The sequence below is a fragment of the Ursus maritimus genome, unplaced genomic scaffold (assembly GCF_017311325.1).
Source record: "Ursus maritimus isolate PB19 unplaced genomic scaffold, ASM1731132v1 scaffold_6, whole genome shotgun sequence".
Classification (NCBI taxonomy): domain Eukaryota; kingdom Metazoa; phylum Chordata; class Mammalia; order Carnivora; family Ursidae; genus Ursus; species Ursus maritimus.
The window spans coordinates 79354807-79381402 of NW_024426774.1; the positions used below are offsets into that span (position 1 = coordinate 79354807).

General features: G+C 39.2%; 1 long non-coding RNA gene across 1 annotated transcript in view; it reads left to right on the forward strand.

Annotated features, from left to right (window-relative positions):
- LOC121101057 overlaps positions 1-25238 on the forward strand; it is a 35110-nt gene extending 9872 nt beyond the window's left edge. Inside the window, exons 2-3 of the long non-coding RNA XR_005833028.1 lie at positions 20646-20853; positions 24044-25238. This is a non-coding gene — a long non-coding RNA (uncharacterized LOC121101057). The remainder of the gene's footprint in view (positions 1-20645; positions 20854-24043) is intronic.
- Positions 25239-26596: the final 1358 nt, after the last annotated feature.

Below are 26596 nucleotides of genomic sequence, written 5' to 3' on the forward strand. Positions count from 1 at the left end.
CTGTCCATTTTTACCTCCCGTCGTCTTCTGCGTCTGGCAGCTCTCAGAGTGAATGGGGCAGGGCCGGCATAACTTCCTGGGCAACAGGTATTTTTTCAGGGTGACAAAGACAAGCAAAGGAAAGGAAAAGAAGGAGGATGAGCTAGAACTGTGTTTCAGCGAAATTCTCCCGAGGGAGAGAAGGCAGAGATGTTAAGACGGGAATGTTATGTAGAAAAGAGAGTTAGCTACTGGAGAAACAAGGTTGGGTCCCCTAGGAAAGAAAAGAAAAGAAAAAAAAAAAGAATCAAATACATCAGTTAAGAGATAGGCAGAAAGGTCCGCAAGGGCCACAAAGCACAGAGACCAATTTTCTGAAACGCATTTCATTTTAAATTAACTGCTTTCAGATCAGGATGCAGAATAGACCCAGAACAAGTTAGGGGAGTAAACGCAACGCGCGCGTGTGTGTGTGTGTGTGTGTGTGTGTGTGTGTGAATGTAGATACAAAGGAACTTCTACATGACCAAATTCAAAATATATTTCACTTTATCAGAGAATTATCCTCCAGATATTGTAGTGAAACTTGAATACCACAAGCATTAGCTAATTCCCTTCATTTCTGCCCATATTTAGTACTTGTCAGCCATCAGAACCCCAGGAGTGCCCACCTCTGGGGTTCACCTTACAAATTGGCAAGACAGTGCCTTTCAAACAACACAATGAAACCCCAAAGTTGGAGCTACAGCAGGCCTGAACTTATTAAAAAACAAGCAACAAACCAAGGCCTATCGAGTCTAATGAGCCTGTCCTGGGACATCAGGATTGAAAGTACTCTCCTTTCCCCAATTCTTATCCAAATTTTTTGATGTGCTCAGGTCACATCCCCACACAGCTGGCCTGTCACAAGCTCATGTAACGTGAGCTCCTTGAGAGCAAGTGGTGCCTCCCTGGACCCAGCAAGTGTGGGCTGTCGCGCGGGCACTCCGATACGGATGCAGGCACCACGGGGGTTCAGCCCCATTGGTGGGTCTGTCTAAACCCTCCCCTCTCTATGCAGACTTCCCTGACTTCGCCAGTTCCCACTGGTTCTTCCTCACAGACCCCTAGCTCTGTATAATTTAGTGTTTAATGATATTCTTCAAGCTTCTTTCTCCTCTTGTCTCTCTACGTAGTTGCAAACTCCTTGAAGAGAGAACCACGACTGTTTTCCTCCGAGTGGCTTCTCTTCAGTGCCTGGCCCAGTGCTGAGGATTTGTGAAGCTGGTTGGTTTGGGTGTGGAGAAAGCACCAGAGAAAGCCTGCCCCTCAGTTTATGCTGACCCCTTGCTCGGTGGGAGCATGTGCTGGGGATGAGGCAGAATGACATCCAGCGAAGCCCAGTGACGCCGCTCTGACTCTCCTCAGACGGTGGCTTGAAGAGAATAGAGTCAGCAAGAATCTGGAAATGGAAAAATCTGGGTTTGAAGCTTGACTGTAGTATTTGCTACCTTATAACATTGGGCAAATAATCTCTCTGTTTTTTTGTTAGGAAAATTGAAATAATACAACATCTTTTGAGGGGTAATGAGGTAACGCATTAGATAGGACCTAACGCAGGGGCTGAGTGTCGTTCCCATAATCCCCTTCCCGTACTAGTGACCAGTGACCTTTTTTTCTGAACTTCTCCCTGGAACTAGTTTCTGTTAACCTTGATGTGACCTTTTTGAAAAAATCCGTAAAGAAGTTCCTGTGGGGAAAGTCTGAGGATTCAAATGCCCAGAGGGAACTGGATTGCTGTGGGTGATTAGTCCAAGGCTCCCTTCTTATTAGATCTAAGGCCTAACCATTAGCACTCCTCGTCATATGTAAACACACACATACACACACACACACGCACACACGCTTAATTTCAATATAAATTTGTATCTGTATAAGTAACCATAAACTATTGTATTAGTTTTTTATTGCTGTCACAATTACTTCAAACAATATGATAAAACAGATGGGTCTCACAGAGCTAAAATCAAGGCGTTGGCAGGGAGGCCTGTTCCTTCCGGCTTCTCGAGAGTTCCTACATTCCTAGGCTCATGGCTTCTGCCTCCTTAAAGGCGGCAGCGGCAGCCTACGTCCTCCTCACATTGCTATCTCTCTGGTTCTCCCACTATGGCCAGGCAAGGTCTCCTTTTAAGCATCCATGTGATTATATTGCCCCCCCGGATAAACCAGAATAAGTTCCACTTCTTAAAGTCACTAACCTTACTCGCATCTCCAAAGTCCCTTGTCCCACATAAGATATGCACAGACTTGCAGGGTTAGGGCATGGGCATTTTTTTGGGTGGGGGCAATTATTCCATCTACCATGATTCTGAGGCATGTATTTCAAACCCGAGGCATGCAGAAGGCATATACAACTGAGAATTTCTAAGCCACCTCAGTCTATAAAACGAATCCATCCCTTCTGTAAACTTCTGACACTTTGAAACTCTTCTCAGGCTAACGTGTCTGGCCTCCTGCCTCCTCTAGACTGCGTTCCTGAGAAGTCTCGAAACAACTACCATAAAACCAAAACTCTCTGAGTCTCCTATTTCTGTCCGAACCACCACCGTCTCGTGCTCTGCTAAACTCTTATCCTTCATGTTGGGGCAGGAATAGGCACTTGACCTAATTTGGTCCTGTTGCCAGGCATCCTGGACTTGAATGGGAGTCATAGGGAAGAGGTGTTTTCGTTCCCTGTTTATCTTGTAATAGAGGATGGGGTGAGGCTGGTCTATCAATGGCCACCACATGCACCGTGGGATGAAGCCAGCATAACAGAGTGAGAGAAAGCATGAAGAAAAGGTAGATCCTATTAGCTTTGACTGCCACTCAAATTCCCACCATTTCTGAAGTTGAACATCCACGAACTTGTTGATTATATGTTACAAAATGTTCAAAATCATTAGCCATCAGGGAAATTCAAATCAAAACCACACTGAGATACCACCTTACGCCAGTTAGAATGGCAAAAATAGACAAGGCAAGAAACAACAATTGTTGGAGAGGATGTGGAGAAAGGGGATCCCTCCTACATTGTTGGTGGGAATGCAAGTTGGTACAGCCACTCTGGAAAACAGTGTGGAGGTCCCTTAAAAAGTTAAAAATTGAGCTACCCTATGACCCAGCCATTGCACTACTGGGTATTTACCCCAAAGATACAGACGTAGTGAAGAGAAGGGCCATATGCACCCCAATGTTCATAGCAGCATTGTCCACAATAGCTAAATCGTGGAAGGAGCCCAGATGCCCTTCAACAGATGACTGGATTAAGAAGCTGTGGTCCATATATACAATGGAATATTACTCAGCTATCAGAAAGAACGATTTCTCAACATTTGCTGCAACATGGACGGCACTGGAGGAGATAATGCTAAGTGAAATACGTCAAGCAGAGAAAGACAACTATCATATGATTTCTCTCATCTATGGAACATAAGAACTAGGAAGATCGGTAGGGGAAGAAAGGGATAAAGAAAGGGGGGTAATCAGAAGGGAGAATGAAGCATGAGAGACTATGGACTCTGGGAAACAAACTGAGGGCTACAGAGGGGAGGGGGGTGGGGGAATGGGATAGACCGGTGATGGGTAGTAAGGAGGGCACATATTGCATGGTGCACTGGGTGTTATACACAATTAATGAATCATCGAACTTTACATCAGAAACCAGGGATGTACTGTATGGTGACTAACATAATATAATAAAAAAACATTAAAATCAAAATTTAAAACCTGTGTTCGTTTTAACTGGATTACTCCTCACTAATTTTCTCTCTTGAAAATATTAATGCCTTCTCTTGCTGGGCGTCAAGTCTTCCTCAATAATATTACTCTGGATTATTGTGTTGTATAATATAGTTTGGGCTGACACAGCTACTCTAACATTTATTTATTTATGTATTTTTAAAATTTTATTTGTTTGAGAGAGAGAAAGAGAGTGTGAGAGAGAGAGAGATCATGAGCAGGGGGGAGGGATAGATGGAGAAGCAGACTTCCGACTGAGCAGGGAGCCCAATGTGGGACTCGATCCCGGGACCCTGGGCTCATGACCTGAGCTGAAGGCAGACACTTAACCGACTGAGCCACCCAGATGCCCATCTAAAATTTATTTATTTATTTTGAATAATAACACTGGTGAAACTGACAGAGTGGGCTTCAGGCCACGTTCCTCTGAATAAAAACACACTGATGAAACCTGAAAGTCATTTTTCTTACTTTGGAACTAGCTGTTTGTCTGATTTTAAACATATAAATATTATAGACATTCACGTTTCACATTATGATTTTTTCTGAAAATAATACAAAAAATACTTTGAATATTTTCCAAGAAGATGACTTTGTATTTTAAGCCCTGTGTTTGAAAATTAAGTTAAAGAATATGTTTCCCTGAGATGTATATATATCTTGTCTCTTCCTACAGTGACTCTTTTCAGTACGAAGTGAATATTTTTCCTCAAGTTTGGCCAAGAAAAGTGTTGATTTGATGAAACAATTAGCATTTCATTTATTTGTCCCAACTTCTTTTTCAGAAAGGAAGTAGATGGTATTAAAAGGCATATTGTGTTTTTTTACAAAACTCTATCCAACGAATCGTAGGCCCAATGGAAGCTATGTTTTTCTTTCCAAATGCCTCGCTTGTGATTCAACCACGAGCTATAACATTATTCATTGTGGTGAAATTCAAATAATACAAAATTAATTCTTTAAAGTGTACACCCCAGAAGAAAAACCCTATACCCATTAAGCAGTCACTCCCAATTCTCCATTCATCCTAGGCCCTGGAACACACGACCTTGCTTTCTGTATCTATAGATTTACCTATTCTGGATATTTCATATAAATGGAATCAAACAATATATAAGTGTTAGCATCTAGCTTGTTTTAGTTAGCACGATGATGTTTTTGAAATTTGTCCACATTGTAGAATGTATCAGTACACCAACATTTTGCATATATATATATATATATATATATATATATATATATATATATACACAAACACACACCATAATTTTTTTATCCTTTCACTCACTGGTGGACATATGAATTATTCCAACCTGTTGGCTATTGTGAATAGCACTGTTCAATTTTTTGTATGGACACCTGTTCTCAAATCTTTTGGGTACCTGTCAGGAATGGAATCACCGGGTAATGTGGTGACTCTGACATTTTGAGGAATTATGAGACTATTTTCCGCAGTGGCTACACTAGTTTATATCCCCATCAGGAGTGTATGTGTGTTCCTATTTCTCCATATCATTGGCTTTGCTAAATTTGTTAACTCTAGTAAGTTTCTAAAAAAATTATTTGGGGCTTTCTAGAGATAGGATCATGTCATATTGCAAACAGAAATAATTTTTTCCTTCCACACCTGGATGCCTTTTAGTATTAATTTTCTTGTCTAATTTCTGAGTAGATCTTCCAGTATAATATTGAATAGCAGTGATGAAGGTAGGCATTCTTGCCTTATTCCTTACTTGGGGGCAGGGGATCTTTCAATCTTTCACCATTAAGTATGGTGTGTGCTAGGCTTTATCATGTTGAGTAAGTTTTCTTCTATTCCTCATTTTCTGGGTGTTTTTTTAATTATGAAAACATATTGAATTTTGTCAAATGCTTTTTCCACAGTAATTTAGACAATCATCTCTGTTTTCTCCCCCTTGGTTATGTTATTGTGGTGTGTCACATCGGTTGATTTTCTTATGCTTGACATCTCTTGCATTACCGGGATAAACCCCACTTGGTCGTGGTAGGGAGTCCTTTCCCCGTGTTTTTGCATTCGGTTGCTTTTTGTTGAGGAAATTTCCATCTATGTTAATTAGAGATGTCGATGATTTTTCTTTTCTTATGGTGCCTTTGCCTGGCTTTAATAACAGGGTAATGTTGGCCTCAGAGAAAGAATTAGGAAATATTCCCCCCTTCTTATAGTTTTTGGAAGATTTTGAGGATTGGTTGTAATCTTTTTAGTGTTCGGTAGAAGCCATCCGCGAGCCATCTGGTCCTGGACCTTTCCTTGTTTGGAGGTTTGCGATCACTGGTGCAGTGTCTATACTCGTTAGAAGTCTGCTTAGATTTTCTACTTCTTGAGTCAGTTTTGATAATTTCTAGGAATTTCTCCATTTTGTATGTCTATGCTAGCTATGCTTGGTGTAGAGCTGTTCTCAGCATTCTCTTGTAATCCTTTTCCGTAAGATTAGTAGTGATGGCACCTCTTTTCCTTCTGATTTTAGTTATTTGCATCTTCTTTCTTTCTTTTTCTTTGTCAACCTACCAAAAGGCTTGCTAATTTTTGCAGATCTTTTCAAAGAGCAAATGCTTGGTTTTGTTGGTTCTCTATGTTGTTGGTTTTTTTTCCTGTACTCTATTTCATTTATTTCCACTTTAATCTTTATTATTTCCTTTCTTCTTCTAGATTTGGGTTTACTTTGCTCTAATTTTTCTAAATTCCTGATGTTAGTTTCTTGATTTGAGATCTTTCTTCTTCATTAATGCAGGCACTGACAACTATTAATTTCCTCTGAACACAGATGCTGCATCCCATAAATTTTCCTTTAACTCAATGTATTTTTTAATTTTTTTTTCTTTAAATAGAGAGAGAGGGTGGAGAGGGATAGAGGCAGAGGAGAGAGAGAGAGAATATCTCCAGCAGTCTCCACACCCAGCACAGAGCCTCACAAGTGGCTCAGTCTCAGGACCCTGGTAATCATGACTTGGGCTGAAGTCAAGAGTCTGACCCTCAACTGACTGGGCCACCCAGGAGCCCCTTCTAATTTTCTTTGTGATGACTCTTTTTTGACCTACTGATTACTTGAGAATGTGCCGTTTAATTTTTACATTTTCCAGATTTCTTAATGTTATTTGATTTTTAACTTATTCCATTGTGGTCAAAGAAGATACTTGGTAGGATTTCAATTTCTTAAAAGTATTGAGACTGATTTTGTGGCCTAACATATATTCTGGAGAAAGTTCCCTGTGTACTTAAGAAGAATGTGTTCTGCGGCTGTTGTGTACGATGTCTGTTTGCGGGTTTACTGGTTGGTCAAGTGCTCTGCTTCCTAGTGATCTTCTGTCTGAATCTCTATCCATGATTGCAAGTGGGATATTGAGGTCCCCCACGGTTATTGTAGAGCTATTTCTCCTTTCGATTCTGTCAATGTTTGCTTCATGTGTTTTGCAGCTTTGTTCCTGGTACATCTATGTGTTGTGTGATTGTTACATCTTCCTAATAATAAAGGTTTTTATCAATGTATTATTCCTTCTTGGTCACTTATAACAGTATTTGATTTAAAGTCCATTTTGTCTGGTATTAGTATAGCCACTATGGCTTTCTTTTCATTACGATTTGCATGGACTATCTCTTATTATTCTTTCGCTTTCGACTTATTTGTATCTTTGAATCTAAGGTGATTTTCTTATAGACGGTGTATAGTTAGCTGTATTTTAACTAGTGTGTTTAATTCATTTATACATAAAGTGATTGCTTATAAGGAAGAGCTTACTTCTGCCATTTTGCTACTTTTTTATGTCATATTTTTTATGTCATATTTTTTTTGTTCCTTGGTGCCTCTAGTAGATACCTAGCATCTTTTGTGTTTGATTATTTGTGCTTTGTGTGTGTGTTTTTTCCCCTTCTCATTTTCATTTCCTGTGTATATTTTTTAAAGATTTCATTTTTATCTAATCTCTACACCCAACATGGGGCTCGAACTCACAACCCCGAGATCAAGCATCACATGCTCCACTGACTGAGCCAGCCAGAGGCTCCTTTTCTGTATATTTTTATGTTATTTTCTTAGTAGTTAACCTGGGGATTACAATGAACATCCTAAGTTTATAACAATCTAGCTGAAATTGATGTCATCCTAGCTTCAATAACATACATAAACGCTACTTCTATACAGTTCTTTCTCTCTCCCTTAATGTTGTTGGTGTTGTTACAAAAATCGTATCTATATACACTGTATGGCCATTAACATCGATTTATTTTTTTTTTGTGATTTGTCCTTTAAATCCTATGAAAATAAAAAGTAGAGTTACAAACCAATAATATAATTCTGGCTTTGATATTTACCCATGTAATGACCTTTACTGGTGTTCTTTATTTCTTTATATGTCTTTGAACTACCACTAAGCATCCTTTGATTTAAACCTGAGGGGCTCTCTTTTGCTTTCCTTGCAGGGTAGGACTACCAGCAACAAACTCCCTCAGCATCTGTTTGTCTAAGGATGTCTTAATTTCCCCTTCATTTTTAAATGATAATTTTACTAGATATTGAATTCTTGGTTGGAAGTAATTTCTTTCAGCACTTGAAATATGTCCTCCCCGTCGCCTCCATGGTTTCCGATGGTAGGTGGCTATTAACCTCATTGAGAATGATTTTTATGTAATCAGTTAGTTCTCACCTGCTGCTTTCAAGGTTCTCTCTTTGTCCTTGTCTTTCAATAGCTTGATTAAACTGTATTCACCGTAGGGGTGCGTGGGTGGCTCAGTCAATTGGGTGCCTGATTTGGTTTTCGGCTCAGGTCAGGATCTCATGGGTCATGGAATGGAGCCCCATGGTAGGCTCCCTGCTCAATAGGGAGTCTGCTTGGTGATTCTCTCCCTTTTCCCCTCCCCCCACTTGCACTTGTGTGTGCTCTCTCCCCCTTTCAATTAAATCAATAAATCTTTTTTTTTTTTTTAAAGAATGTATTCACTGTAGATCTTTTTTTAGTTTATCCCACTTGGAGTCCTTTCAGCTACCAGAATCTGCAGATTCATGTATTTCACCAAAATTGGGAACTTTTCAGACATTCCTCAGTGTACCTTCCACCTCTTCCTCTCTCTTCTGAAACTAACATAATGTGTATGTTGGTATATTGGTGATGTCTCACAAGTCCTTTAGAGGATTTATTTTTCTTCATGTATTTTATTTCTGCTACTCGGGCTTGATAATTTTAATTGCCCTATTTTTAAGTTTACTGATTCGTCTTCTGCCTGTTCACATCAGCTGTTGAAACTCTCTAGTAAATTTCTCATTTCAGTGATTGTACTTTTCAGCATTTCCTATTTGCTTCCTTTTTCTATTTTATTTCTCTTTACTGACATTCTCTATTTGTTCATATATTATTATTATTATTATTTTAAGATTTTATTTATTTATTTGACAGAGAGAGACAGCCAGCGAGAGAGGGGACACAAGCAGGGGGAGTGGGAGAGGAAGAAGCAGGCTCCCAGCGGAGGAGCCTGATGCGGGGCTCGATCCCATAACGCCGGGATCACGCCCTGAGCCGAAGGCAGACGCTTAATGACTGTGCCACCCAGGCGCCCTTATTTGTTCATATATTATTATCCTTATCTCCTGTAGTTCTTTGTTCATGGTTTCCTGTAACTCTTTGACCACACCTAAGACAATTGATATAACATCTTTGTCTAGTTAGTCTCATGCCGGGATCAAGACCTGAGCTGAAGGCAGACAGGGCAGTTTTAGTTACCCCCCCCCCCCCCACACACACACATGGGCCATACATATCTGTTTCTTTGTACATCTTGCAGTTTTTGGTGGTGGTGGTGGCACCTGCACGTTTTGGCTATGACAATGTGCTAAACTCTAGAAATCAGATTCTTCCCATTTCCCATGGTTTTCATGTTTTTCCTTTCTGAGAGCTACAGTAATCATTTATTTAGTGAATTTTCCAAACTATTTCTGCAGAGGCAGTGTTTTGTGTGCGTGTCTCTCTGAAATCTCTGTTCCATCATCTCAGTGATGAGCCAGTGGCCTGAAGAGATTTCCTTCAGTGACAATAAGAACTGTCCTGGTTTTTGTAGCTTGACTCTGACCTGGGCCACTTTTTCAACACTTAGCCAGGCCACTTACAACTCTACCTTTGTCTTTATCCTCTTGTCCAGAGCCCAAAGATCAGCCAGGAATGCAAGCTTAATGTCCTCTCTGGTCTTTTCAGAGCAGACAACCAGCCCTAGGCTCACACATTGGTGTTTGCAGTAGCCTTTCAGCGTCCTTATTCCCCTGAGAATCTTCCTCTTCAGCTTCCTTCGTCTTAGACTTTTTGGTGTACTTGCTGCTTGTCCTGTATACTGTCTCTTGCCCCAAATGGCTATGGGTAGAATATGTCCTTAAAGTTACCAGCAAATAGCACCTTAGGAAGCCAAATAGGAGAAAATCAAAGGCAAACCTTTGTATTGGTCCCTCAAAACCACTAGATAGGTCAAAACACACAACCGAAGTTTTAAAGACTAAGGTCTATAACCTCTCCAGCTCCATCTTGGCAAGCTGCATTAGGAAGGCAGGCTGATGTCCCTGTAGCCCCTGCTAGAGATAGTAGGCCAATAAGCAAAACTGCCAAAATGCCTTTTTAACTGAGATTTACCAGTCCCTTTCTTCATGAGACACTTCTCTGGTTGCTGCAAATTTTGATTAAAGAGTTCTTAGAGAAGTTGATTCTATGTTTTTGCCAATTTAAACATCGCTTGAATGGAGGGACGAATGCTTGAAGCTCTTTCTTCCGTCATTTACCATATCACTCCTGAGTTTATTCTTTATTATTTTACTCTATGGGATCTATGTTGGAGAATGGCAAATGGTATTTACTCCCATGGGAATGGTGGTGATAAAGTGTGACATAACAGAGGCATGCCATGTGCTGTGGGAGCCTCAGGGAGAGGATGTGACCTGATGAAGGGGTGATATGTCACAGTTACTGAGTCTTGCAGGATATACAAGGGGGCAGTGGACTTAGAGGGTTCCAGGCAGAGGAAATCAATGGTGCAGATTTGTAAAACAGTGTGAAATGCTGAGTGGGACACATAATCTGGTGCAGCTGGAGGACTTGTGAAGCAAGGCTTGACTAGATTTTTTTTCTGCCAAGTTACCTGGTAGCACTGTGCACACAGAGGGGAGCACTATGGATATTGTCAGGCTAGAGGCAGAAAGAAGGGTCAGCAGGCCAGTAACACACACAAAAAAAATGATGAAAAATTTTGCTAAGGCATGGGGTGGAGAGCACGCATGGATTTTATCCTTAATTTAAGAGGTTGAATCTGCTTAACTTGGTGACCAATTAAATGTGGCGAAAGAAGGTGTGGTACAGAATAACTCCCAAATTTGTGGCTTGTGTGGCTAACAATAAAGAAAATAGAGGAAGCCTTATATTTGACAAGGGAAAATGATGAGTTCCATTTTAGGTCTACCATTTCTGAATTTCCAAGGGACATTCAAGTGGACTTGACTTTTCTTTTTTTTTTTTAATTTTTAAAAATATTTTATTTATTTGACAGAAAGAGAGAGAGAACAACAGGGGAGAAGCTGAGGGAGAGGGAGAAGCACACTCCCCGCTGAACAGGGAGCACAATTCGGGGCGCAATTCCAGGACCCCGGGATCAAGACCTGAGCTGAAGGCAGACATTTAACCAACTGAGCCACCCAGGTGCCCTTGGCCTTGACTTTTCAGTTGATTTTTCATTTATTTTACAAATATTTGCCAAAGTATCTGGGACACAGGAGAAGGTTCTAGACTATTGACATACACAGAGGAATCATCTAATACAAAACCTTTCATTTCCAAACTGTTAGTTGATAACTTTTTAAAACAAAAACAACAAAAAACATTCTTGTGAGTTTTTTTTCCTGGCCCAAAACCAAAACAAAGCAAACCAAAATAAAAAGCTCATTTTTGAAAGAAAAATTTTGCAAAACATATATGTATAAAAGGACATAAATTGAGAATACATGAGGAACTCTTGTACATCAATAATAATAAGAAAAACAACCCGATAAGGGGGCCAAATATTTAAACAGCTTACCAGAGAAGAGAACAGAGGGGCCAGGAACACATGAAAAGGATCCCACCCTCCTTAATCATAAAGGAAGTACAAACTAAGGCCGATATTATACCACTCTGAACCCACAAGAATGCGTAAAGTTTAAAAGACTGACAGGCCATGTATTGATGAAGATGTGAAGCAACTGGAACGCTCATATATTGTCTGTAGGAAAGCAAAATGGCATTACTGTTTTGGAAATAAGTGACAGTATTGTAGAAAGTTAAACATAGTTCTGCCATTTGACCAAAAACCCTATTTCAGGCATCCGCCCAAGATGAATGAAAGCACATGTCCTCATAGGTACTTCTACACAAATGTCTGTAACAGCAATACTCATAAGAGTCCCTAACAACTCACAGTGTTCATCAACAGGTGCTTTATGACTCAGCAAAAGAACAAGTATTGACACATGCAACACCATGAATGAACCCCTATAATAATGTGCAGACTCTATGCTTGGCTTAGTCTGTCTGGGCTCCTTTAACAAAATACAAGAGCCTGGGTGGCTTAGAAACACCAGTGATTTATTTCTCACAGTTCTGGTGACCCTCAGTTCAAGATCGGGGTGCCAGCATGGTTGGGTTCTGGTGAGAGCCTTCTTCAGGGTTGCAGACTGCCCACTTCTCACAGTGTCTTCACATGGTGGAAGGGGATGGACTTCTGTGGAGTCTCTTTTATAGGGATACCAATCCTATTCATGAAAGCCTCATTCTGACGACCGGTGTACATCCCAAGGGCCCTAACTCCTAAAACCATCATCTTTGGTTGTTAGGATTGGTCAGACCATGGCCATACCATATATCCCATTTACGTGAACTTCTAGAAAAGGCAGAACAATAGTGACAGAAGGCAGATTAGTGGTGGCCTGGGGCTGGGAGTTAGGAGAGAGACTTGATTTCAATGAGCCATGAGGAGCTCTTCAGCGCCAATAGAATGATTTATGTCTTGATTGTAGTGGTGGTTATGCGACAGCAAGCAACTGCCAAAATTCTTCAAATCGGACACTTCACGTGGCTGAATTTTATTATGTGCAATTTGTACCTCAATAAAGCTGGAAATAGAGAACTAATCCCAATAACAGAATGAAGTGAATATGAATGCACTTAATAAAGCTCTTTATAAATAAGCACTTGTTGAAAACAGTAATTTGTTATCACGTGGACATTATTTTTGTCCTGCAATATCACTTTGGCTTCATTTGGTTTTTTAGAAGAATGTACTTGCCAATAAAAGTTGTGCTGTCTCAGGTCGTGTGACACAGCCCCATCGCAAACCTTACCTCTACTTAACTTTTTGAGATACTTTTACAGGAAGCTCTCATTTTTGCTCCCGCAGTAATGGCTAGGGTCATGAACATTCTTAATGGCACAGCGCTGTTTCATACCACTTTCAAATAGCAGTACGGACAGCACTTTGTTGTCTTTCCCATCACCCACATATGGTCGGTGCCATCTCCTGGAAAGAACTGTCCTACTTTGGGTTCTAATTGTAAGCATAGCCCTCTTTACAATGACTCAAATGCATCATTTGAAATGTGGCAGAGCCGAGAGTTTGTACTGCGGCCACTTTATACCTCTGTGATACATTAAAAGGGGTAATCCAGCTGAAATGTAAATCACTGTTCTTGAAAACAAATCACAAATGGAGATAACAGGGCTGCGGAGCAGCTTGAGGCTTCGGAGGGCCCACCTATTTCTTTCAGGTCTAAATTGCAGCCACACCGCTATCAAGGGTAGTAGGGGGTTGCTGAGGCATGCTGATTGCAAGGTGATGGTAAACAATGCTTTTAGACGCAGTGCCTGAATAGAAGAACACGCAACATTAATCACTCGAGCTCAAAAAGACTCATGGGAGGAAGGAGTGGATTTCCTATGTGCTATAGCTCTTGCTAAACCCTGTAGATGGCCCGCACAAGGATCCCTGGGCAGAACACTGTTTCTTATTCCTTAGTCATCATCACCAACTTATGTCAAATGCTAATTGCTAGTCCATTGCTAAGAAGAAAAAGCAATGATGAATTTTGTTTTGTTTATGACCATGATGAGTTATTATTATTATTATTATTATTATTATTACTATTACTATTACAATAAATGAGGTGTAAGGATTTTAGGAGTTGAAAGAGAGCGAGGAATTATACAAGCGTCTCTCACTTTAACTTCTCTTTCCTTGGTAGAAGGTGATAACTGAATGAGTGAGTAGCTTTAGCTTGTGAAACTCTAAACCCTGAATGGTAGGCCCGAGCTTACCACAAGCTAGTGTTCAGGCCAGATGGGCACACAGATGATTTGAGATAAGACAAGAGTCTTCTTGTTGATTGGCTTGGATTCGCTTTTTGTGAAATTGCTTCCATAATGTCTATACCTCTAGAGAATCCCATTTATAGTTTACATCTTCTATATTTAATCAGGCCAGAGCCAGAGATAATTAATCCATACCAACTTCAACTTGCTGGATCAACTACCTCAAAAATGTGTGGATCAAATCTCTTCCCTTCTCTTAAGAATTTTAAACAGGTTGTTCTGTTTAAAATCTCAGTTCCTTAGTTCAGCATTCGAGCTGTCAGTGATCTGCTTTCATCATTGTCCTTCTAGTATTATCTTTTACTTGCCCTACAAAAGCTCACCTCGACTGACACTAGTTTTCAGTCACTCTCCGAGTTTTCCCTCTTTCTTAAATCTATTCTTCCTAAAATACATTTTATCAAATTGCCTATTTGAGTCTCATTGAATGTTCTGCCCATCCATCCATCCACCATCCATTAGACAATCGCTTATTCCTGGTGCTGTGGATAAGAAATGACAGGGACAAAACCCTGGCCCAATTCTCAAAGTGCTCATGGTCTACTTGGGGAGAACCGATTGGAGAACCAACACAATCTTAGCCCATTTCAACAAGTGTAGTGGTAAAAAGTTACATTTAGAACAAGGATGGCATATGAAATTATCCCATCCTACCATCTGGTATTTCATTGCAGTTATTTGTATAAGTCACTGCTCACTCCACTGGTCAGTTATCCTCACGGTCCTGTTTGAACTCTTCCTGAGGGGTTTATGACCCCTGAAGTTAGGAATGTGGATGAATCAAAGGGTGATATAAAGACTTCTTTCTATAGAAAACACTTACCATCTATGAAGGTATCTTAAAAACTTCCAAATTCATCAGATACGGAGTAAATAACTTTGGTGTGAATTAGGTCAGGTCACATGGGGAATGGCGGTTACTGCCCATAAACATGAGGCATACCTGTGTACCTTGAACTCTCTGAGGACAAGAGTGGGGTTTGTGGTGCCGAGCTGCTTAACAAAGCTACTAAAAAATAAGGAAGGAAGGAAGGAAGGAAGGAAGGAAGGAAGGAAGGAAGGAAGGAAAGAAGGGAAGAAAGGAGGAAGGAAATAGCCAGAACCCTAACTCCAAAATAATCTTCCTCTATGACCTTGGGTAAATTCATCTGTCTTCTTGTATTTAAGTTTCTAAGATTGATTGGAAAATACTGAACTATATTATTTCTCAGATTCTATCTATTCCAATACACTATCAGCTAAGAAGTTCTGGAAGCTTCAGCGATTTCAGCAATATTGTTTTAATGAGGGGAATTTTAAAAATATATCTATACCTTACATATATATGTGTATATATATGTGTATATATATCTATATCTATATCTATCTATCTATCTATCTATCTATCTATCTATCTATCTATCTTATATATCTTATCTATATAGGAAGAGATATAATAAGATTTTAAACACTGCCCCCAGATGAGCATCCTTTCCTACATGTATAAGACTGTCCTAGTGGACAACATCGGTGGCCTGTGTTTTTAAAAATTTAAATGTGTGAGCATTTTCTTTCTTTGTGATATAAACTTTGTTGATTCCACTCTTCATGCTAGAAATGATTAGAGTAGCTTTGATTTGGTAGTTTGAATCCTACGGTCTGCAACCTGTAGGAGAGAAATGGTCTAAGAGATAAGGTATAATTAGATTTCCTTCCAGTGTATTTTGTTCTTTGTTGCAGAATAAGATATGGCGTAGTACTGTTTGTGGGGGTTGGTGATAATTACATGGCAATTCTGTGTAACTCTATTTGAAGGACTAAGCCAGTTAAACATTAATACACAAGAATCATATCATACCTAGCATCTCTGAAGCCACAGTATGTAGAGCCGAGGGTGCTCTGGCTGTCTTACAGAAAGAAGAAATCACTTGTATCTAACTGTGGCTTATTTGGATGAGTGCCTTTAATTATGTTTTATAACTGTGATATTATTTTTCTTCAATGAGATGCAACTAACTTTTACAGCGTTATTTTGTTAGACTTAGGAGTTGGGTGTCTGTGTGATTAGTTGCTCCAATCCACTTGTGCAGAGGAAAGGGATCTGATTACAAATACGCATGGGAGACATGCATTCCATCCCAGGCAAACGGGCCTGTGTTGCCATCTTATTTATAAGATGCTGAGGTGTTTGAAGTAGGGAAGTGCGATGTTTTAGCAGGCAAAATTTCTCTACGCACACTCTCTAGTGTATGCTAATTTGGGGATTTAAGTCACTTAGGAATGGGAACTCTGGTTAGCTTGTGAGAATCCATTAAGTTGTAGTTTCAAGTATATAAATAATATTAATTTATTTCATAAATATAATTTCTGACTTCAGAGATATGTCAAAGAATAGAAATTTTCACCTTTCATTATGCAATTTAATTCATGTTGTCCCCAGATGAGAACAGTAGCGAAAAACATGTTTACAAAGTTCAACTCAAAATCTCAGTTGTAATCAAACTTAATCATAAGAATATACTGTGCCTTCGAAGTTTCTACCTATTATTTAATCCAGTGCTTTATGATCATAACACTTGCCAATATATTTCTTCGTTTATTTTACGAAGCTTTAGTAAAAGACACGTAAAAATGTTATGGAGTGCTTTGTCTAAGTGTGACTTTTATCCTCAGAAGGAACCATTTTTCCCTTGTCCATGACCTAAGATCTTTGAAAAGTATCGAGTTTGTCTTGTAATGATCAAAGTATTCAATAATGTACACAAATGAAAGGTGGCTTCTATTTCATTACAGATTCAATTCAATCACAAAGGCAGCTGACAGTACAAATTTGTAACAAATTGGGCAATTCAAGAAGCTATATTAATGAATGCTATGAAACACAGGGATCATTTGTGAATGGAGTTGAAAAATACACCTGTTGTTTCCAGGCAGTGATAATAATCATATATCTAGGCCATAGGATAAGGCCGGCTTTCTTGGGTCATGCCCGTTAGGAAACAACACTTCATTGTTACTTTGCATGTGGAGAAGCCTTGCAAATGGTGGGGGCGACAGGAAGCAAAGCTGTGGGAATTATTTAGTGGAACCCTATACTCAGACAGGTGCCACTTTTAGACATTTTAATTGATCTCATTTGTTAGTTATACCTGTAAATCACACTGTTATCATCCCCGAACAAGGAATGGAAACCAGAAATTGTCACAGACCAAAGATAGCAGACCAAGTCCCCAAATGGACCAGCCATATAGATTTACTGGCTTAGTTTCACAACAGTACATTAGATTGAAATTGGATACCTAGAAAAATCCAAATTACATGAGGCCCCTTGTTTCTTTATATCACATTGACAGAAAACATGATTTAATATTCTACTGTGGCCAAGGCTGCATATCATATATTAAGATGTGTGTGTGTGTGTGTGTGTGTGTGTGTATGTGAAAGGAACTTTTGAAGTTGTAAAAGGGTCCTCTGTTTTCGTACAGTAAGTAGTACTGTGGTACAGTAAATATAATGCTTAGCCAAAGTCTTGTTAGAAAGTACCACTTTGCATCTGGTTACAGTACTCTCCAGTATCTGAATGATGGAAAGATATGGGCCAAGAATATCAATGGATTGAGAATAAAGAGGCATTCAAAGGTTGTGGGGGTCCTGCTTTCCTCTGTTCCTTTGATGGAGCACTCAGGAAAAATAACTTCCATAAGATTCCCTGAATGAGGATGCTGCTGAATGAAATGTAGCTTCAGCAGAAAGCCCGTTACCAAAAACATAGCCAATAACAGTCACTCAGCATAAAAACAAACCTGTTCTGCCTTTCCAGCAACTTTCCTAAGTTTATTGGACTCATCAGTGACAGTGTTGCCTAGACTTTGCATTGTAGATCCGTTCCCATGAACATCATCCCAAAGCATTTAGCATCAGCATCTCTGCTGGCTGGGACTTTGCTTAACTGGAGGCCAAGCCAAATCCTATTTTAGCTTCAACTCAGTGAATTCCTATGTGAAATACAATCAACATTTCATTGCAGTAGCAAGAATTGTAGTTAACGTAATGAAATCCGTGTTATTAAATGTTCTAAAATATTTTGTGGTGATCACACTTAACAACGACTAAGGCCCATGCAAAATATTGATGTAACTGGCATATTGAGAAATGGCTGCATTCGTACCAAGTAAGAGACACACAAAATATGTTAATTTGATCAGATCTGAACTTACAATGATACCTGAACATATTATCATGGGTCTCTCTAATCCCTAATTTAAGGGGTGCAATGTCCTATCTGACTTTTGAAGTTTTGCTTTATTTAAAACAGATTAACTGTAGTTATAAATGGGGTAAGAACAACATATAAAGACTCAGAAAATATAATGTGAGGGGCTCAGGTCATGATCTCAGGGTTTTGAGATGGAGCCCGACTTTGGGCTCTGAGCTCAGCACGGAGTCGCCGAGGTTTCTCTCTCCCTTTCCCTCTGCCCCTCCCTGCCCTCACTCTCCCTCTTTCTCTGTCTAAAATAAATAAATAAGTCTTTTAAAAAAATAAAAATAATAAATAATAAAAGACTTGTGGTGAGGCACTATGACAGGTGTGTTACTTAAAATGTATGAAAAATCTGTTACTAGATATTCGTCAGATTCACGATTCTTAACCTTTGAGGGACAGGGGACTCTTTAACAATCATATTAAACTCTCTCCCCAAAAATGAAATCAACACACTTTATTATACAAGATTTTATGTCTGGAAATTGATTCCCTTCACTTTCAGATTATTAAAGTAATCTTTAGAATGTCTTCTGTGAACAACGTATTGGCTTTTTTCTGGAAGATTTTGAAATTAGCCCACCGTATGAAAATGAACCCAAATCAAATCGTATTCTGCTCAAATGAAAATTTCAATGGGAAGGCTGCCATTGTGGAGCGGAAGCTGCATTTGCAAACTGGGGTGTGGTCTTTGATAAGGAAGTGATCTTTAGCATGACATCAATTTAGATGTTTTGGTCTGACAGCAGCAAGTGCTGAAACATCTCAGCTGTAGCTCTGTGGTAGCAAACTAAATCGAATGTCCCCTAGCTTAAGTTGCCAGACGAGAGCAAATTTGTGTAAAGAACCACCTGAAATCTCTAACTTTATTCGTTGAAATCATGCAGCATCATTTCTTTCGACCACAACTTCATTAGGGCACAAAGCCCACATTGCAGGTCTGGAGGCCATGTGGAGACTTGGCCAAGTCCTGGTAGATTCTCAATGGACATCCCTAGATGTAGAGTCAGCATTTCCTTCCAAGGAATGGTTCTTGGTTTGTTACTATGTCTTGGTGGAAAATGACCAGGCCCATGCCAACATACTGCCCATCAAGAGCAGGGTGTTAACTTGATTGATGCTGACATAAGATCTGGCATGCCGGGGAGCACGAAATCATTCAGTGGAAGAAATGTCGTAGAGTGGACGAGGCTGGGGCCATTCATGCACATGAAGGATGCGTGAGCCACAGATCATATTCCAGTTGTGCCCACCCTTGCTTCCCTGCCCCCCTCCTCCAGTGCACACCTACAGACTCCTCAGGAGTGCCCTAGGACTGAGAAAAAAAATCCAGCCTGAGAAACAGGCGACTGGCATCACTGAGAAGAAGGATTAGGGGTGTTATAACTCCTTTCATATGTGAAAAACAGTGTAGAATGGAAGTCCTCCCCATGGGAAGAACTTCAAATTGTTATTCTGTAAGGAGAGAGCTGAGTATGAATCTACACTAATTGTGGCAAATTGGCCAGATGGTTAGGGATTTGGAAGGAGCAGTATTAGGGATTGACAATAAAGAGGTCTGTGGATAGGAATCTAGGAACAGATTCCAAAGGTGAGAATATTTGTGTCTGATTGAATGTTCGAAAAGGTTTCTACTGCAAAAAAGTCTCCTTGGTATCAGTGGGCATGTGAGCTCAGCTGTGTGTGTGTCAGACAGCCTCATTCCACAGCCTGTGCAGTATTTGCCCAGTTGGCCATGATGGCAGAGCTGGGAGCTTGGAGGTCTGAGTGATCAATGAGGAGATAGGGCTGCTGCTATGTAGTGGGGTAGGATGTCCTGGGGCCGGAGCAGAGTTGAGCTCCTGCAATTTCCCTTGTGGTAGCACCATTCAGAGAGGGAGTTAATGGGAGACGATGGTGATCCTTTAGCAGAAATAGCACTAAAGAGTCACATCCCTCAGAAACAAAACTTGGATCACCCCAGTGGGGTAAAGAACTCTAAGCAGCTATATGCTGGCCAAAGGCAAAATGAGGCTGGTGATGAAAGAAGGAAGTCATATATGTGCCAACCATGACCATCTGGGAAACAAAGACTTTAGTCTCTATCTGTATTTCTTTTCTTTTGGGTTATATACAATAATATATACTATATTTATAAATATATGAAATAACAAAGATATATATATATTCTGTTATATATTCATTATACATCACATATACATTATGTATATCTACTCTGTGGTTTCTTTCACTTCCCCAACTTGGGTGGATTAGTGGCAGTTAAATTATTTAATTTTTTCCCAAACAGCACAGAATATCAAGACCTGATTCCCACGCAGTAAGACGAGGAATAGACATCACCAGGAATCCTGGGTTTGCAGCTAGATGGTGATCAACTGACAACACATGGATGATTTCCTTTGAGGAGAAGATGAGTTTATTTCCATTTCTACAAGGGAGAGTTGCATTGAGTTGCATGCCGGGTGGGCACCTTTCCATTTGGAGGTGTTTCAAAGGTAAGAAAAAAGTGTAGCTATAAAGCACAAGAGAAATATTTTGTGCACATCTATCCCTGCACCTGGGAAGGAGTGGGGAAACCAGAAACACGGACCCTTTCTATGGGGCCTCTTTAGACCGCTGGAACTCCTACCTGGGAGGGACTCTGGCTCCTTTCACCTGCCGGATCGCTGCGGCTAAATATTCCAATAACCTGACTTGCTCCCTCATAAGCAAAACAAAGCAAACAAAGACATGACAAGCCATGTAATAAGACACGGCATCCACAGAGAGCGAGACTAGTCTGAAAGAGTTGACAAAAGACTACTTGGATTTTTAAAAAAAATATATATATATATATTAAGAGTTTTAAGGAAATTCAACAGTAGCACGAAGGGGACTTTTTAAGAATTAACAAAATATGGCTTTCTTACTACAAAAATCAATAATGAATGGAAGGAGAGGATGGGTTACTCTAGACGTAAATTAATGGTATGGAGCATAAAATGTAAGAAATAAATCAAAACACTCAACAAAAATATAAAGAGGTATTAGTCATAAAAACCAAGTTTATTATTAGACTTTCTGTATGCGGTGCTGGAAGGTGTCAGAGGACAGCTGTAATGAATGAAGACGGATGAAGATGTGACCTAAGAATATTTTTACCTAGCTGGTACCTTTTAGAAAGAAAGAGAAATATTAGGGAATGTACTACATTTCAGTGAATGAATCACCCTTGCAACAAATTTGAGGTAAAAAAACTCAGAAGTAAACCAATCAGACAACAAACGTATGAGGATAGAAAAGTTTTAGCTTTAATGTAGTATAATTTAGAAGTCATTTTATTTATGGGTATTGCTTTCTGTGTCTTGTTAGAACCCCAAAGTCTTAAAGATCATCTCCCATGCAACCACCAGAAGATGTCTTGTCTTATTTTTTATGATGAGAAGTACAGTCTAACTTGAATTGTATATGGTGTGTGGTAGAGATCAAATTTCATCTTTTTTCATTAGAATATCCTATCATTGGCTATCTTTTTGTCCTTAATGTTTAATGACCTCCCCCACATTTATTAAATATTCTTAGAAAGGAAATACTAAAGTTATTACACAGTATTTTGAAGAGATTCAAAGATAGCATATTCTTTGATTAATATATTTATTATTTGAAAATGTATCATGATTGAGGTAGGTGAGAGATCAATTTAGACAACACAATTTCTGCTGAAGCCAGTAGCATTAATAATGTGCTAGACTCCCTGACATAGAATATGCAGTGAATATGAAACTACCAAAAGATATTTTCAAAATAATTTGCAGTAGTCATGTGGAGTGTAAGAAAGCACCCCATAGCAGAAAACTTGGAAGGCATCAGGAAATCATAGTATATTTGTTAATAATTGTTCATTAATAATAATTCAATTAGATGGAGTCATAATGATAGTCTATACCATGAGTATATCCATCCATATCATATTCTGCACGTGAATGTAACTTCATTAATATAACAGTGTGACTGATATCTCAGTCTCCGTCTCTTTTGCTTATTCATTCTTTCCTCCATCATCACTCAAACTTTGGTGTTCCAGGCTTCCCCTTTCCAAGTACCAGAGGGAAACTGCTTTGCAAGGTTGTTTATTTCATAATTTCTAAAGGCACCTTGGCCAAAGTAAGTCATATAGTCCAAATTTAAGGGGTGGAGGAATAGACTCCACCATTTTACGGGAACAGTAGCAAGATCAAATAGCAAAGAGCACTGTGCGAAAAGACAATGGGAATTTGGAGCCATTTGGGGAGCTACCAAAGTCGTTGTACAGGCAAAGTACTTTTTGCAGCATTTGATCCATAGAAGGCACTCAATAGATGTTTGCTCCCTAACTGACTGACTGACTACTGTGAAAGTAGACACTCATGTTTCAAATTGAAGAATAACTTTACATACAATTACTTTTCTTCTTTTAAGACTTGGTGCCTTGACGTGGTAACGTGCTTAGCAGTTATTTTCAGTTATGGCCACTCATTCTTATTCTAGATTAAGAAAAGCAGTAAAAAGCATCCCCATTTCATCACGGCGAAGTGTTAGACTACATAACAGGCTTTTGCAGGTTAGAGGTTTTAAACATCGAAATGATGAGAAAAAAACAACTTCAGCATTTTGTTAGTAAGGGTAAAAATGGAATCCATAGTATCAACTGGAAGATATTTTTTCCCCCCGAAGAGGAACAGATAGAATGGCATATGCTTTTCTAAATGTGGAGCTGCTGAGTGCTGAGGACAACAAGCAATGGAGTAGCAATTAGATGACTCAGCTTCGAAAATGCTCCTTAACTACGCTATGCTAAGTCAAGTGGTCCAGAATGAAATTGACTGAAAACTATAGTTAAGACCTTGTATTTATTTCAGGGTTTTCTTCTTTTGGCTTTTGTTTTTTACTGGATACCTGGGTTAGCTTGAGTCACTAAAAAGCTTTTTTGCTTAAGACGTCAGGATAGATTTTTTTGCACCTGTTCGCGATGTGGCCTAGAAATGAAAGAGGACTGTATTTCCTATCATCTCTAACAGATGCAACAGTTGGCTTACCACAAAATCGCTCCTCAGAAAAGGTTTTTTAAAGATATGAACTGAAATTTTCTTTGTGGTGCTAGTATTGTCAGAGTTGTTCCATTGTATTCTTCGCACGTGATGGGTTAATGTCTTTAGACATACTTATGAAAGCTGCCATAAGCATCATATTTCTTGGTTCTGTGATTAGGTTTCACAGATTTGGGTACAATTAGCTAGTTTCCTACTTCATCCTACTGTTCTAATTGCTTCACTCTTTTCTGTCATTCATCAACTCATCTGCCTGGAGGTCAAAATGGGACCAGTTACTAATCAAGGCCAATGGCAACCAGGACTGTATTGGGGCGCCATGTTTCATCTGTCAAGGGGCATCTATCACTTCTCTCCCTGTCAAAAAGAAAATTAAATTAGACTAATATAAACCTCTATTTTTGCCCTGATTAAAGGCCTACGTCCTCCCTAGGCATTGCCTGACATGATTTTGACTTGTGAAAGACTGAGTGTTCTTAAAACATCATTTGAAGAGAGTGTGCCTGTCTCCCTGGGTCATTATTCTTCAGATTCACTTGTTTTTCATGGACTATGGGCTAGATAATCTAGATCTCCTTTGGGGTGTTAATTAAAAAGAGTATCCAAAATTAATCAACAGACTCACTAGGGCGAAGGGGAGCTGTCTGAAGACCTTGGAATATAACACGCTTCTGGTGCAGAGAAATGAGCCTTCAGCTATCGACGAAAAGCAAACAAGTGTACAGACGGCAATGTGACATAAAAATTCATATATATGTGCAAGTATACACTCATTTTTCTTGTCAGCTTGTCAACTTTAATTATAAAGGTTGATTTGCTGTTTGGCAGATAACACTATAGATGGTGGCCATTTGAAAAGCATCACGTGGTCAAGGTCTTAGAACGATGGTATAGGAAGACAATGGATTAGTGGTGTGTTTAAAAGTCCACACTGAGCACGAAAATTCTTGCATCGTAGCTGAATTGTAAAAACTCTGTGATCCTTTCAAGAAATAATGTATTTTATCTATAATAGAATATTGATAATGGATAAAACCTTGATTTAGAAGGTGCGATTTTTTCCATCGTATTTTGCAGTATTCTTTTTTTAGTTTCTTATCTTATTCTAATACATTTGTATCCGGTATTCAGAGTTTTCTTAAAACTGGAGGCTAAAAGTAATCTTTCTGGCAGATCTAGAGTTTCGAACATACTAAGAAATAAATAACTTCCATTCTTTAACTCAACAAGCATTGTGATTTCACTCCTAACTTACAGAATCAAACATCGCTTTTATAGCACTTACTCAGTTAACTACGTGGTAGTATCTCTCACCTCCCTGTCGCTCACTTCCACCTGAAGAGTAATCTTCACTGCCAAACCAAATGTCACGGATTCTCCGCCTGTAACTCGGATTTTCAACATCGTTTTCAAAGTTGAGAAATTAGAAACACCTGCTTTTATCCTTTAGCATTTTAAGTGCTGTTTGTCGGATGATCCACTTGGAGTGCTTCTATTCTATAAAGATGGGTACACCTCCAAAGCCTTGTCTTGCCTATAATGGGCAAGAAAAGAAGAAGCTGTTCATTGGTCCCCCTGAGTAATGTTTGGATGCTGAGCTATGCCTATTGAGCCTGAGATTTGGACTGAATCTGGCATTGGTAGAACCTGCAAAACAATATTTAATAGAATTTTCGAACTGTTGAGATTGTTTAATTACAAAGAGTAAGTAGTTTCTTACCTCTAACCGACACCCCGATTTAGGTTTGCCAAAAATGAAAGAAAAGCAATTAAGATAAGTCATTCTTTGTACTTTCTCTGGGAACCAGACATGAATTCTAAGAATTAAATGTCATATCTTAATACTCTAGCTTAATGTTCCTTATTCAATAGCGTGATTATCTATAATTTATTTCTAGTAGAAAATATTTACTTAAAGGTTATGAGATAGTCCTACTTGATGGTATCAAGAACATTCTACTGAATCATATTTCTTAGCTCATTTTTTTTTAAAGATTTTATTTATTTATTTGACAGAGAGAGACAGCCAGCGAGAGAGGGAACACAAACAGGGGGAGTGGGAGAGGAAGAAGCAGGCTCCAAGCGGAGAAGCCTGATGTGGGGCTCGATCCCATAATGCCGGGATCACTCCCTGAGCCGAAGGCAGATGCTCAACGACTGCGCCACCCAGGCGCCCCTCTTAGCTCATTTTTAATTAAATTTTATTCATTCATAAAACTATATTATGTATTGTAATTTAGTGTCAATAAACTTACTATGAAATTTGTACAAAAAGTTAGAAATTTGTACAAAAGACAAACATTTTAACCATCAATTTAAAGGAAACAATACAATTTTGTTTTGCTTTGATTTTTGCCTAAATGCATTAGGAAAAGCTTTAAAATGCAAAAGGAGTTTTCAAGCCTTTATAAAATATCCTTTTCTTTTTTCTTTTTTAAAGATTTTATTTATTTATTCGACAGAGATAGAGACAGCCAGTGAGAGAGGGAACACAAGCAGGGAGAGTGGGAGAGGAAGAAGCAGGCTCATAGCGGAGGAGCCTGATGTGGGGCTCGATCCCATAACGCCGGGATCACGCCCTGAGCCGAAGGCAGACGCTTAACCGCTGTGCCACCCAGGCGCCCCCTAAAATATCCTTTTCTTAAATTCAATACTCTGAATGTTGGTAACAAAATAATTTATGAATGATATTCATATTTGTTTCTACTATTTCTTGGGATAATTGATAGTTTAATGGCCTCTTAAGTATTTTCCCCAAGGACCATGCTCATTTCTACTTCTTTTTACCTTCACTTTGAAAAAGGTTCAGTCTAAGTACATTTTCTGCTCGATTAGTACCTCCTACCTGTCATTTCAAAGCATAATTTTACAATCAGACCAAACATTCCCAGAATTCTTTCAGCTCCTATTTGCCTTCATTCAACAAATATTTACTGAGTTCTAATATACATGATCTCACAGAAATTACATTCTCTTTGGGACATAATTTTCCTGTAACAATATGTACCATCATTTCAAAAATATCTTTTAGCAACAGATAGTCATAAAGTAGTGGATGTTTTTAAATCATTCATCGCATGTGTTTCTGGGATCTACTTAACCAAAACAAACTCATTGCTTGTTAGGTCAACCTTGTTATTTCTACAGCTTCTAGTTAATTTAGTCTCCATTT